The sequence below is a fragment of the Podarcis cretensis genome (assembly GCF_951804945.1).
Source record: "Podarcis cretensis genome assembly, chromosome: 1".
NCBI classification, from domain to species: Eukaryota; Metazoa; Chordata; class Lepidosauria; order Squamata; family Lacertidae; genus Podarcis; species Podarcis cretensis.
The window spans coordinates 50420077-50435136 of NC_137170.1; the positions used below are offsets into that span (position 1 = coordinate 50420077).

Sequence of the window (15060 nt, forward strand, 5' to 3'; positions counted from 1 at the left end):
TACCAAGAATAGAAAATGCCTCATCTAGGAATTAAAATACTGCAAACTTATTTGGTTCTGAACAGTTAGACAACCCTAACAAACTATTGAAACAGGAGAAGACACTTTGAGGACCAAACTAGACACAACATAGACAGAGACATGAAAAGAAGTACATTCCCATCATGTTTAGATCTAAAGTTGTGGGGAGCGAGTCAGGAAAACATACTTTAACGGTAAAAGTTACTTGAGGTGGAAAGAACTATGGCAGTAAAAAAAATCCCAGAATATTGCTGGGAGTGGCCTTCACACATTTGTGTAGAACCTGTGGCCCTCCAGATTTCCTAACTTATAGCTCCCATCAGCCCTGGCCATTGATGATGTTGGCTGGAGCTGATGAGAGACCAACATCTGGAAGCCCAAAGGTTCCCCAACCCTGTTATAGACTCTATCAAGTTGAGCTTTTTAGTTTGCTGGTGACTTAGCTTTGCCTACTTTTTAGCCAATATTCTGTCTCCGTAGGTAGCTATGTCTTTACCAACCCCAGCAGCTGCCAGAACATTTAATTTCACCTGTTCTTACCCCAGGCCACAAAGAATTTGCTGATGACAGAAAACTGGGACAAAACTACCAATCCCACAGAGTATAAGATTAAAATTCAAAATGACCTAGATAATTGCTGAATTTCATTTTGTGTTTCTTACATCTCAATGTTTCAAAGCCAAGCATAAACATATTACTCATTACAAAGAAAAAAAATGTATATGCAAAATTCAGGAAGTTTGGGGGGAAGAGCTATAGTCTATGTCAGGCATGGGCAAACTCGGCCCACCAGATGTTTTGGGACTACAACTCCCATCATCCCTAGCTAACAGGACCAGTGGTCAGGGATGGTGGGAACTGTAGTCCCAAAACATCTGGAGGGCCGAGTTTGCCCATGCCTGGTCTATGTGTTAAGGAAGCAAGGTACAGTCTCCAGCTGAGGTTACTTTATGGGCTATTTTAATTGAAGGAAACATAACTGTTATAGTGAATTACTGAGGATTAGTATGAATAAAAGGGGATGCAACACAGCCTCTCTATTCAGCATTATCTAGGCCTCAGCTGAAGTACTATACCCAGATTCCATTATTCATAGACTTACTGTTGACATTTGGAGAAAACAACATTCTAGTTGAAATCTGAAGCTCTGGCACTTTCAAATCCTGCTAAACTGTGGCAGTCATGTTGAAATCTACCCCCAGGGTTCTTGAAGTATCAAATTTTCCTCACAAAATGAACAAGCAAGACCATGCCTCTGTATGAACCAAGCCTCTGAGCCATCAGAAGCTTATAAGAAGAGCCAAACTCACACAAGATGTTGTCTGCATGGTGGAGGGTTGAGCTCACTTCACCAAGGACAATGTTGGCATTTGAGAACAAATGGTGACTGTGAAGTTCCTTTGAGATTATCAAAGTTCTTTTGTGTTGCCTCAGCTGCCCCCTGGTCCTTAAAGCTAGGAGGAGCAGGTAGGACAGTTCTGCAGTTAAAGGAAGAGACTGAACAGAATAGCAATTGTAGCAAGGCTTTCCCTTAACAATTTGCAAGTTTGGAATATGTTTCCAGCATTTTCGATTTAACTTGCTAGACCTGTAAGTCTCATCGTGTATGGAATGTTATTTTAACACTCAACACCTAAAGTAAATGTGAGCTTATAGTGTGTAAACATCAAGCAAAGCAAGCATTTCCTAATGCCCTTGAGAACAGCTCAGAGGAGAACTTCACTGTAATGTTCTTGTTCCACTGAATACTAGATCATACTATCACCCAAAGAGGCTCTACTATTATGAATGCATGTAATAGATAAAGGCAGAAAACTGAGCACAGTTTCACACACACATATACAATATAGAAAGATAAACTATATTAATGACTCATTGCAATTATTAACATACATACTTGGTATGCATGAAAAATGATTTTCATTTAAAGATCAGAGAAATTTTCTTCTATAAATTATTTTAAAATATGCAACGTAATATTTGCGTACACCCATAAAATATGTATTGCACCTTTTCACTTTTTCAGTTCACCATTTTACAGCATCTTGTTCGCCCAGAGATATGTCATATAACTTTTCTGTACATATCTCAAATTACATTTACCAGTAGTATTTAATGTGTGTTTACTTTTTGTTGGTGGTTCATGGTGTTAATATCATTAGCAAATAGTTTGCAAGTGTATCAGCACTGGCAGTTTCCTGAAGAAAGTAGTTTTGGGCACAGTAGGAAGCAATTTTTGTGTGAAAAAATATTAAAATTAAAAATGCAGAGAACAAAGCTTATGGATTATTTCACCATTGTTCCAATATTTTACATTCTATTAAAAAATGATAGTTTCTAGTATCGTTCTGTCACATCGCCACTCCTGCTACTCACTCCACTTGTTATATATAGCTGAGCTTCTGCAGAGTGGAGCATTTCTACTCATAGGCTCCCTACACAATTTAAAACCCTAGAAGATCAACATTCTGAGTTGTACATGAGCAAGCATCCCACTATAGAATCTCAGCTCCCAACATGTGGAAGGCAGCAGAGAGAATGACAAAGGGAGTGGATGCCATTTCATAGACTATTTGGCTCTTCTATGGAATCTGTTGCCCCACCACACTGAAAAGAGCATAGAAGTGATTGATTTCTTTCTTTGAGGGTAAAAAAACATGGATACTGAAAACTATGAAAAATCTTGTTCCTGGAAATGTGCTTCTGCACTGGGTGTAAAAGCAGCTTCCCAGAGAGTGTATGCCAACCGAAGCAAGGCTGGTGCTCAGTAACCATTTCTGATATTTTAAATCACTATAAGCTTGCATTGAATTGTATTAATTGTTTGAATAATTTGTTTGTTTCAAAAGTAGAACACAAATATCAAATCAAATCAAATATCAAACCAATTCTGTCTCAAAGTCAGGTCTGAATCTGTACAGAAATCAGTTTTCTCCAGGAGAGTCTGCAGCTTGACTGCCACCACCCCCTCAAGCCCCTTACCCAAAACTTACTAGTGCTGGCCAGCTACTTAAGGATGCAACAGAGGCAGCAAAATAAGCTGCCAGGTGTATGTGCTTGATAATAGTTTCCATATTCTCACCTGGTCACCATTCCCCAGCACTTTGTTAGCCACACACACAAATATTCATTCATTCAAGATTTTTATGTCCTGCCCTTCCTCCAACCTGAAGCGAAGTATTAGAGCAAACAGTATGCAATACTACTTTTATTTTCTTCCCCCCCAAAAAAAAGTAGCACGCCCCCATAAAAAAAATATACTGCACAGGAAGCTCCTTTGGGGTGGGAAGGTACCAGAAGAAGCACTCAACAGAGGGAAATGCTGCTCAGGAATACTTTAGTCCTGCTGTACGTGCACAAAACCAGGACAAAAAAATATGAATAAGAGGGCTAACTGGATCAGAGCCAAAGTGTTTTTAAGCACAGTCGGGAAAACAAGAAACTGCAGATTGAGATTCTGTTTTTCACAGGCTGTGTCATACTCTCTAACCATAATGAAATGAGACATTTATCTTTTGTAATCATTGACCCAGTGTATTACAACTGTTTCTAATGATGTATTTCTTAAGCCTTGCAACATTTTCTGTGGCCAAGGGCCACTGAACCTATTTGGTGTTCCTCAATCTTAATTTTATTCATAACTCAGCTATGCTGGAATGCAACTATGCTTTCTTATACACAATAAGTCATGCTGGAGTTGGAGGCACGACTCAAAACTGAGTACATTCAAATGAATAGTAATAATAATAATAATAATAATAATAGCCATTATTTGCACACTAGACTGAAAACAAAAACAGAGTAAAGGCAGCTTTAACATAGAAAGGTAATGCCCCAGATCTTAGGAACTATGAGCAGAGTTCCACTAATTGAACAGCAGTTTTCCACTTCCTTCTTTTAGGTGCTGTCTTCTGCAACCCCCAAAAAACTATATCATTCAATTCAGCATAGACAGCTGAAGCTGCAGAAGAAAATAAGAAGTCAAACACACTCTTTCATTGCACAGCAGAAAGACTTTGAACTTGGCCCAGTAGAATAATGGCAGCCAAATCCAGCTTTGCCAGCACAAGTGTAACACACCACCTTCAACAGCCTTGCCACAACATTCCACATTAGCTACTGTAGCTTCCAGGATTCCCAACACAGAGTGCACTGCAATAATCCAGTCTGGCGGTTACCAAAACCTGCAGTACTGTAGGCTAACGTATACAAATCTAGGAACAGCCAAAGCTGCTACACTAGCAGTAGCTGGCAGGAATTACTTTTGGCTACCAAAGCCATTTAGGTCTCCAGTGAGAGATAGAGCCAGGAGTACCCCCAACCCCAAGTTATGTATCTGCTCAGATAAAGTGCACTCACATCCAAAACAGGTGACTGGCCTATTTCCTGGACCCAGTAACTACTTACCCACACAGCTTCTACCTTATCAAGATTCAAACTCAGATTATTGGCCATCATCCAGCCCACCACTGTGCCCAAGCATCATACCAGTTCCTGCACTGTCATACCTTATGGAGAAATAAGTTATATTGTCATCAACAGTGTGATGAGACCACACTCCAAATCCCCTAATAACCACTCCCAGCAGTTTCATATAGATGTCAAAAAGCATTAGGAATAAATTAGTGCCCTGCAGAACCTCACAACAGTGTAAAACACAGTGGGCCAAAGAACACTCGCCCAATGATGCTCTCTGGAACAGATCCTGGGGATGGGAACAGAACCACTGTAAAACAATGCCCACCCCACAGAGTCAGTCTAAAAGGATACCACAGCTGTTTATATAAAAAGCCTCTGTCTCTTTCTCTCACAACAAAAGTCACACACCAGGGCAACCAAGACTGATTCTATCCCCAAACCAGTCCTGAACCTAGACTAGAATGGGTAGCTAATATCTTCCAATAATCTTTGCTGTAGTCCCACTACCCTCTACAAGTCCCTCCCCCAACATATATATTTGCAACTAGTTGGTCGCTCTCGCAAACCATGAAGTTCAGGGTACAGAGAAGTACTTTCTTTTCTCCATCCTGAATCTTTACATTCAGCTTCACTGGATGTCCCCAAGTTCTAGAGTTATGAGAAGGGGAATTCTCTATCAACTTTCTACATACCATACACTTCTACCATGTCAGTTCTAAGTTGACTTCTCTCTAAATTCAAAAGCCTGAAATGCTGCAGCCTTTCCACATAGAGGAGTTTCTCCATCCCACTAATCACGTTGTTTGCCCTTTTCTGAACCTTTTCCTGCTCTACAATATCCTTTTGAAAGCGAGCCAAACTGAATTATACATAGTATTCCAAACACAGCTGCACCATAGTTTTGTATAACAGCATTATGATATTGGAAGTTTTATTTTCAATTCCTTTCCTAACAGTGAAGCCACGCACTAGGTCAGCATCTTCACTGTATGACCCCATAAGTGTATATGTGAAATTTAAGACACCCCCCGCAACTTGCATCACATTACTCTTGTTTACATTTTTAACAATGTGGACATATTGGACTCAATTCAAAGTTCCTTGTGTTAATGTTCTATTCCAAGCATGTATGCTGATGATTCCAAATGCACACGCCAAGCTTACCAACTCAAAGAAAATGGAAGTGACTTTTACAAAGGGGCCCCTCCCACTAGATTCTAGCCAATGTCTGCACAAATCAGTCAACTGGTTCTTTCCAAGAAGAGAGAAGCCTGAAGTTAAATAATTTATCAGTATGCCTTGGATGTCTAACAAAATCCAGGAGTACAAAAATAGTCTCAAGACATATAGAAAGAAAAAAGATTAATTGCTTCAAAACTACCAATGGCAAAACATCTGGATTATAGAAGTGTTGTTCTCTGCCACAAGTTTATATAGTATCATCTGCAGAGATGACTCAATACATTTTAGGTAGAAGATGCAAATGGCATCCCCACACCTACCCCATCAAGGTGGAAAAAGCAAGATTTAAGAAATTGCTGTCATCTAATGGAAACTCAAAAACTGTTGCTCAGTATGAAATTATGTTTGTGTAACTACAAAGTCTGTCCTTTTAGGGATTTTGTGACAATGTATCTTTATTCCAGGCCATGGTTGTCCTATCATGCCCCTTTAGAATTCGTGTGGGCACTTCAAAATCATTTTGATGGGGATGGTGAAAAACATGTATTTATTCTACAGAAAAATGAAATCCAAAGTGCTAATGTTCAACACAGTCCTACTTTAAAGTTTTTTTCTTATTTTGTAAGCTGCAGGCCTGTACTACCGTAATCAGAAAGAAATAGATTTTATTCTTGAGCATTCAGAACCACAGGCTATATGGGCAAATGTTAGGTTGTGCTTTTACCCTATTAAATACCTATATTTTTCTTTGAATCCCTGTTGAGTCATTGGAAAAACTATAATATCTATTAGACTTAAAGAAACCTGCAACTGATGTCTTATTTTAAAGTTAGGATTGCTTGGGCAATTTGCCATCTGAATTTCCCTTCTGATTTTGGGGCTCCAAGTTACCTTATCTCACTTGCAGAACAGCGCCAATGAATTAACAACCCATCATTAACCAGACTTTGTTCATGCTGCTATACATGGCATGTGTAATTTGAAACATTTTAAAGTTCATAACTCTTACTGGTTACTGATGTGCACGTGCATAACTTCATCAGGATACCTTCCTGGCCAATGCCTTAATCAATATGTATATACACTTACGCACATCAGTAAGTGTAAAGATAGAAACACCTGAAAATTGCTGCACACGCACTAATTCCAAAAAGAAGTGTTCAAAACAAATTAAACTAGAGTTCAGACAGAGAAAAGCATAAGGCAGAACAACTCCTGGAATAATAGTGACACACAAACCATCCACTCATCTCCAGTTTTAATCAACTGAGTTCTCTTACTAAGTGGTGACATTTCCTATTGGAGCCACTTCAAACTAAGTTTCAGTTTTGTCCAATTTGCTTATATTTTTTAATCAAGGCAAGTTAACAGCTATCATTTAGATTTAAATGTTAACAGTCTTAATTGTTTAATTAAAAGCATAAGCCCTCCCTCCACACAACAAGATGTATTTAACAAAACATATCCATAATTATTTAGACATGTGTGAAAGATTTGTAGTTACATAATCTGTCATATTTTGCATAATTTGAAGTTACCGAATGAAGAACGAGCTAGACTGTTTTTTAGAACACTGAAGCAGAGCAGGTGTAGCTGAATAGCTAAGATTTGCTATTACCATGCTAGGCTTAGTCTTGTAATAGCACACAGATCTTAGTTTATTGAATATAAGAAGGAAGCAAAGTAAACCTGCATAGATAGAAAAATGAACATGTGATAAATGTGTTAAATTTTAGCTTAGGAAACATTATGTAATAAGTAACAATGTCTGACAAGTCAGTAGAAAATACTGAGGAGGTTTATCAAACTATGAGCAACATATTAAAACAAATATGCGGAGTGTTCACACTACAACGTCTGAACTCTGAAGGACCGTAAAGTGACTGTTAAAAAAAAAAGGTTTAAAATCTTTTGAAAAAATATAGTTATTCAGGTTTGTCTTTCAGTTGTCATTTACCTTCTGAAATTCTCTAGAGACAAAGCATTTCCCCCCTAGCTTCTTGGAAAATTTGACACCACCTTAACTAGTGTTGCTCTACGCTGCAACCGTAACAAAGGAGCTTGTATCAAAGACATATAATTAGTGTTTGGTTCTTTGATCGTAAGAGGTGCTGAAAATTGTAAGTCTTTATTAATAGCCACTTGCAAAATCAAACTCTAGATGCCATAATATCTCTAAATTAGATTCTGTGAACTATCTAAAGATAAAATAACTCATTACTAAAAATATCTTTGTTTCTGAAGGAAATATAGTGATGTTTCTTCCACAAGAGAAAATGAAAGCATTTTAGCTCAAGAATTGTAAACTACTCAGACCATATAATTCAGAGATTCTGAATCATCTTCATGTGCGAGTTCACATCTTTTAAAATGTTTCCTCACAGGCATGGTCTTGCCAACTATACTGTGATTGGAAATTTAATCATAGCCAACTTGCATGTTTTTGCATACATTAGCGTTCTAGTGAATTTTACAAAAGCTTTGCAAATTCTGTCCCTGATATTATTTCCTCTAGTCAATTTGTATCTCCAAGTGTGTCCTTTAAATGACAGGAAGCTCTTTGATCCAGTGGAAAGGGGAGGGCAATTTCCTTTTCTCCTGCAACCTCCAACACCACTCCAAAGGCTTCCACAAGCCTCCAGAGCAAATTTGATGGGGTGCAGGGGGCTGCAGAGGGAAGGAGGAATCAGAAAAGATTTCATTCCCTCCTCCTTTCTACTCATGGCAGCTTCCTCTGGAACAAAGAGCCTTCCATCGGAGGATGGATAAAACCCTTAGGGAAAAAAGTAATTCTACATACAGAACCATTATTACTAAATACGCCTTGCACCTGGACAAGAGATTGTTGCTCTCAAGTTAACACAAAACTAAAAAGAAAAAGAAAAACCCAAATCAATCTGGGTAACACTTGCAAAGAGAAGAGGAGTGTCCTGCAGCCAATCGGAAGCCGCGCCGGATGTTCGGCTTCCAAAAATCACTTGAAAACCGGAACACACACTTCCGGGTTTCGATCGTTTGGGAGCCAATTTGTTTGGGAGCCAAGGCATTTGAGATCCAAGGTACGACTGTAAAATACAGCTAAATTGCAAAAACTAAAAACTTATTAAAGATAATTGTTAAAAATGATTAAACTATAATAGAATTAAAACAATATTTAAATAGCAACATACCAATGAAAATCAACTGCTAGGGGCCAGCAATAGGTAAGGGACGCAGGTGGCGCTGTGGGTTAAAGCCTCAGCGCCTAGGGCTTGCCGATCGAAAGGTCGGCGGTTCAAATCCCTGCGGCGGGGTGCGCTCCCGCTGCTCGGTCCCAGCGCCTGCCAACCTAGCAGTTCGAAAGCACCTCCGGGTGCAAGTAGATAAATAGGGACCGCTTACCAGCGGGAAGGTAAACGGCGTTTCTCTGGCTCGCCAGATGCGGCTTTGTCACGCTGGCCACGTGACCCGGAAGTGTCTCCGGACAGCGCTGGCCCCTGGCCTCTTAAGTGAGATGGGCGCACAACCCCAGAGTCTGTCAAGACTGGCCCGTACGGGCAGGGGTACCTTTACCTTTACCTTTATTTCATTCTTGTCTGTAAGCTTCCCAGCAGATTGCTGGACTCAATTGATCTTTGGTCTCAAGAGTAATGTTCTTGTGCTCATCCTTTTATATTAGCCAGTATGTTGGAGGAGGGGGTGTAGTGATGTACAGTCACATATGGTTCTCTCAAAATCTGCATCTGCTCTTAAGCAAGAGAACTTGGGCACATCTCTTAGAGAATGGACACATTTGAATGAAATCCTCATATGTTTCAGAGAAATGCAGTAAACAGAATATTTGAGATTCAGCATAGATTTATACTAGGTCACTAAAACTGCCATCCCAGCTGTTTATGGTTCTCTAGCTTTTCTGCAAGGACACTCTGCTTAGAAAGAGCCCCATTAAAAAAAGCCAGGTGCAGCAATCTGGTATTTAAAAAACAGCCAGAGAAGCCAGCAATGAAGAATACTCTTCCTATATTCTTACTAATTGTGAAAAACCCTTACTACTCTAGTCACACAGTGCATAGTGATTTGTAGATAGACAGTTGCTATTTTGAGCTTTTGCACTCTCAGATTGATCCACAATATAGCTGTTCTCTTGAAACTGCAGCAATTGTGTAAGCCGCTTATTATTATTTTTTGAAATAGAAAATTTGAAAGACTGGCTATATACAAGAAGCCTCCTGCTTACAAGATTATAATATTTTGTCTATAAACATGTTATTTTCTCATCTATCCCTTTATTTAAGATGAGTGGGTATAGTTTTGCATTACACAAGTACTACTGGAATTCCAAGAGTAAAAGAAAATGGTGCCAGTGGAACCAGATTTTTACTCCAGATACTTTAGGAATGTAGTAGTAAAACTTAGACACTTACTATTTGAGAGATAGAAGCGTCAATACCAATATCAAGAGGATTCAGAGATCTGCTTAAGCATGGCAGAATATCAAAGCATCAATTGAAGACATATGATGGGATCTGAAGAGCTAAGTGAGCATGCCTAAGGTACTTCCACATGAATACCATGGGGGGTTGTTGTTTTTAGTAGTAGTAGTAGTATACCGCCCTTCATCTGAAGATCTCAGGGCAGTTCATAGCATAAAAATATAAAATGAAAACACAAATGTCATAATAAAAACAATAACAAAACAAACCGATAATCCTCCACCCAAACACATTTAAAAGGACATAGAATGGTTGAAGCCTGGTTGAAGAACATTTTTGCCTGGCACTAAGATGTATAATAAAAGTGCCAGGTGAGCCTCCCTGGGGAGAGTATTCCACAAGCAGGGAGCCACTGCAGAAAAGGCCCATTCTCATGTTGCCAGCCCCCAGTCCTCTTATGAAGGAGACACATGAAGTAGGGCCTCAGATGATGATTTCAGGGTTCAAGTAGATTCATATGGGGAGGGGCAGTCTTTGGGGTATTGCGGTCCTGAGCCACTTAAGGTTTTCTGGGTCAAAATCAGCACTTTGAATTGGGCCTGGAAATTAATTGGTAGCCAGTGTAGTTGGGTGAGGATCGGTATGCTCAAACTGTCTTGCCCCAGTGAGCAACCTGGCCAGCAAATTCTGCACCAGCTGCACCTGTATTCAGAGTTAACCCCACATACAATGTGTTGAAGTAATCTAAACTAGAGGTTACCATAGCACAGACAACAGAAGTTAAGCTACCCCTGTCCAGATAGGGGCACAGCTGGGCTACCAACTGAAGCTGATGGAAGGCACTCCACACCACTGAGGCCAACAGCAATGGATCCAGAAGTACCCCCAAATTGTATACCTGCTCTTTTAAAGAAAGTGAAACCTCATCAACTCCCATCCATCCAGTATAGGGAAACAGCCACGAACAGTATCTCAGTCTTATCTGGATTAAGCTTCGTTATGTTGGCTCTAATCCAGTTCATTACTGAGGCAAAACAATGGTCAGCACATCCACTGCCATACCTGCAGATGTAAAGAAGTAGAGCTGTGTCTCATCAGTATATTGCTGACAATGTAATCCAAAACTCCAGATAACCCCAATGTAAGGGGTGTGTGAGCATTTTAGTTCCCTGGCAAGCTCTGGTCAGCCCAGCTGCATTAGGATTGTAAAGGAAGGGCACTTTCTACTTTAGACTCACAAAAAGCATTTCTTCACCTTACATGGAACCTAAAATGACTACAAAATTATCATTTCCTAAAATGAGTAATCAAACAAAAATAAAATTGAAAGGAATCTTGTTGAAGCTTATTCAGGAGTAAATTTACACATCAAAACTCCTTGAAAGGGTTTGCTCAGAACCAAGAAGAGGGATGGGTGGCAAAAAGCCTCAAAGGGGGGGGGGTCCATTCTAAAAGGAAACCAGAGGGTCTCAGCTGATCTTATGGAAATGTAGTCTTTCAATGAGCCCGTGACCAATTAAATCCAATTCAAAACTTGACCGCAGATAGACAACTGCTGCACATGGAAGTTCCACTTTGACAAACGATTAGCTTTTACTGGAAGGGATGCTCATTTTCCCTTTGGTCATACAGTCATAATACTTCCTAGGATTCTTTTGTATTCAAATGATATACTGCCTACTTTTTATGTGTTAATGTTCGTGTTTGTTAGTTTTGTATATATGTATGTATGTATTTATGTGTATGTATGTATGCAAACACTCATCCGGGGGGGGGGGGGGTAGGGTGCCAAACTGGGTCTTTGACTCTGGTGACAGAAAGCCTAATTTCAGCCCTGATGAGGGAAAATAAAGCCTAAATGGTTTGGGTCTTGACTATCTTAGGCAACGTCCTCTGTAATATAAATATTCCCATGGAGGCCATGCTTCAGGTTCCATTGTATGGGGAGGTCTAGATTAGCCTTTTCAGGAGCAGATATGATGCAGTGAAATGAAACATTCAATCAGTCTTCTCTCTGGCAGCCTTCCAAAAACAGGATAAAATATTTTTCTACTTCATTTGACTCTTTTGAGTTTAGTTCTTTTTTGCTTGTTTTTTGTTTTTGTTTTTTTGCTTGTGTCTTATGGGCATTTAATTTATAATATTTAAAAATATCTTACAGGTCATTTTATAAATTGCTTTTGACGTTTATCAAACAGCAGTATAGAAATATTTAAATCAAAGTAAACTAGCAAGCAGTACCAGCAGCAGGGGCAGCAGCAACTTTCACAGGGTCATACATCACAAGTGGGTTTGAGCCAAAAGACTGTTGGGAGCTAGGTCATTAAACCACTGCAACTCTCTGGAAAACCATCAAGATTCTTAGACCCAAGTAATTTTCTGCATTCTTTGTCATGATCTACCCATCCCCAGTGGGACTGGGCCCTTGCGGATTTTGTTACCTGCTCTCCTCTCCACACCTATCCATACAAACATTTGGGAATCAACTTTAGCCAGCCTCTCTAACCAACAGTTCCTTAGAAGAATGTCACATTTCAGGACAGTTGCATCCATTTGCCTAGAAGCACCTTGATGGGAGTCTGAAAGTTGATGCAAAGGGACTTACATTTCCAACACCTTGAGGTATTCTGCTGGGGATCTGAAAGGCGATACAAAGACAATCCTGGACAATCCTGGGAAAGTGTATTTGCCATGTAGCTCTTGCAATAAAAAGGAGCATGTACAACTGACACATTGGTCTCGAAGACTGAGTAGGAAGTATAAGAACTTAAGAGTTACAGTCATCTTTGAAGAAAGATCTCTACAGCACACAAAGGAGCAATATGGAGCCTTTATATCATCCTGCTCCATTCTCTGTGTTACTAGAATGGCCATTTAGTTAGGCAGAGAAACAATTGCTTGTAACTACCGGTATATCCCTGCACAGCACGTGGTGTATGACTTGGAACTCCTCAATAAATGAAGTTATTACATATTTTGAAAACTGGAACCAATGCCTTAATTTCTATATCTTCCACCTCTGATCCTGGTTTGCATTCATAACATGGCTAGGGTGACCTGTGTGAAACCTGGAGAGTCACTGCCAGACAGTGGGTACAATACTGTGCTAGATGGATCAATAGACTGACTTACAATGAGGCACCTTCTTATGTTCCTGTGGAAGAGATTGTTGAGCAGGGTTTCATAATCTCACACATCCCTCTCATGAGAAATGAGCCAGGCTCTGCTGAGGAAGATGAACTTGAGGTTTCTGCCAAACCTAGAGGTAAAGAGAAGGGACAAAATCCTATCCCTTTCCCAGCTCCAAGGTTGGACTGAAGTCTGGGATTTGTGTCAGCTCTGTGCTTGGTAGGTGCAAGTGCAGAGCCCAACAAGCACTCACCTCCAAAGGTAGAGGTGTAAGGTTTATCTCTGCATCTGACAATTACCCCAAGCTTGGAGCACACTGCATTGATGGGAACTTGGGAGCACCTTCCAGGCACAGAGACAGGGTAGCCCCCCTTCCACTTCTGAGCTGGGGGGGGCGTGGTTATATTCTGCAGCCCTCCCCAGTTCCAAGTTTAGAGCTGGAGAGAAAATGATATATTTTCCAGATTTTGAGCTACATTTCAGAGAGGCAAGGGACAAAATCATGCCCCTTGGGTGAGAAAAGGCCCTGGCAACAACCCTTTTTCTTGGCCAATGAACATTTTGTGTGAATTTTAAATTTCAGTCAGCTACTCAGCACAAAATTCTTGCAGGAGCAGTTGTATTCCATAATTAATTCATAAGGAAACAACATTTCTTACATTCTTCTTTTGACAGAGTGAATTACAGTAAAAGTGGGTGTGCAACTCAAGACTGCTCAAATGTGTACCAGTATACACAAGCACTATAGAATAATGGAGCAAAATAGACCTTTGGGTTCATTGAAACCAGTCCGCCTTCAGAAAATTATTTCTTGAAACCATCACTGACAGATGTTAACTCATCCTCTTCTAAAATATCTTATTTAATGCTGATATCTTAATAATTACTATGCCATATAGTTCTGATAGATCATAGTCCTAAAGGCCTCCCGCGCAGATGAAGAGAAATCATCAGATTACAGCATTGATTTCTGGTTTAGCTGTAATTTATTATTTCTTCATTTCAATAAGCAGCCAGTGAAAGATGAGTGATACTATACAGCAATAAGTGAAGACTTGCTCAGAGCAACTCTCCCATATACCAATTAGCATTGTTCATGCAAAAGTTCCCCTGCCTTAGAGAAGGTACTTAATCTGAATTTGACAGAAAATTACTCACTTTGTTTCTGTCATGAAACTATTCAATCTTCTCACTAAAATCATGCATGTGATCATCCTCTTAACATCCAAGCATAAGTAGTACATTAAATAGCCAAAACAATTTGTACCCTTCCAATTGAGATCTTTTGTTAGGTCTTCAAAGGAACATTTAATAAGCCAAGATATGAACGAACTAACTGCTTGGGGTGAGAGTAGGAAGCACAGAAAACAAAGTGGGAGGAGGAATGAAACGGAGTATCCTGGAGAAGGGCATGGCTGGCTGGCAGGCTGACAAAATGAAAGGAGCCCACCACACTGTAACATTTCTGTTAGTCTACTGTATAGACTATGGTAAAAACTTGTGCTACACTCTCTCCAGAAAACTGAACATCTGGCTGGGAAAGGGCCACGGCTCAGTGGCGGAGAATCTGCTTTGCAACTTTAATCCCTGACATCTCTGGATAGGGCTGGGAGAGATTGCTATCTGAAATTCTGGACAGCTGCTGCCAGTCAGCATAGACAATACTAAAAGTTGGATCAATGATTTGACGCCTACCGTATTTTTTGCTCTATAAGATGTACCAGACCACAAGACGCACCTAGTTTTTGGAGGAGGAAAACAAGAAAAGAAATATTCTGAATCTCAGAAGCCATAACAGCAAGAGGGATCGCTGCACAGTGAAAGCAGCAATCCTTCTTGCTGTTCTGGCTTCTGGGATAGCTGCGCAGCCTGCATTCGCTCCATAAGACGCACACAT

At 40.0% G+C, this 15060-nt stretch overlaps 1 protein-coding gene across 21 annotated transcripts in view; it reads right to left on the minus strand.

Moving 5' to 3' along the window:
* The window catches only part of GPHN (gephyrin), a 234508-nt gene that overhangs the window by 199918 nt on the left and 19530 nt on the right, over nucleotides 1-15060 (minus strand). The window lies entirely within an intron of this gene.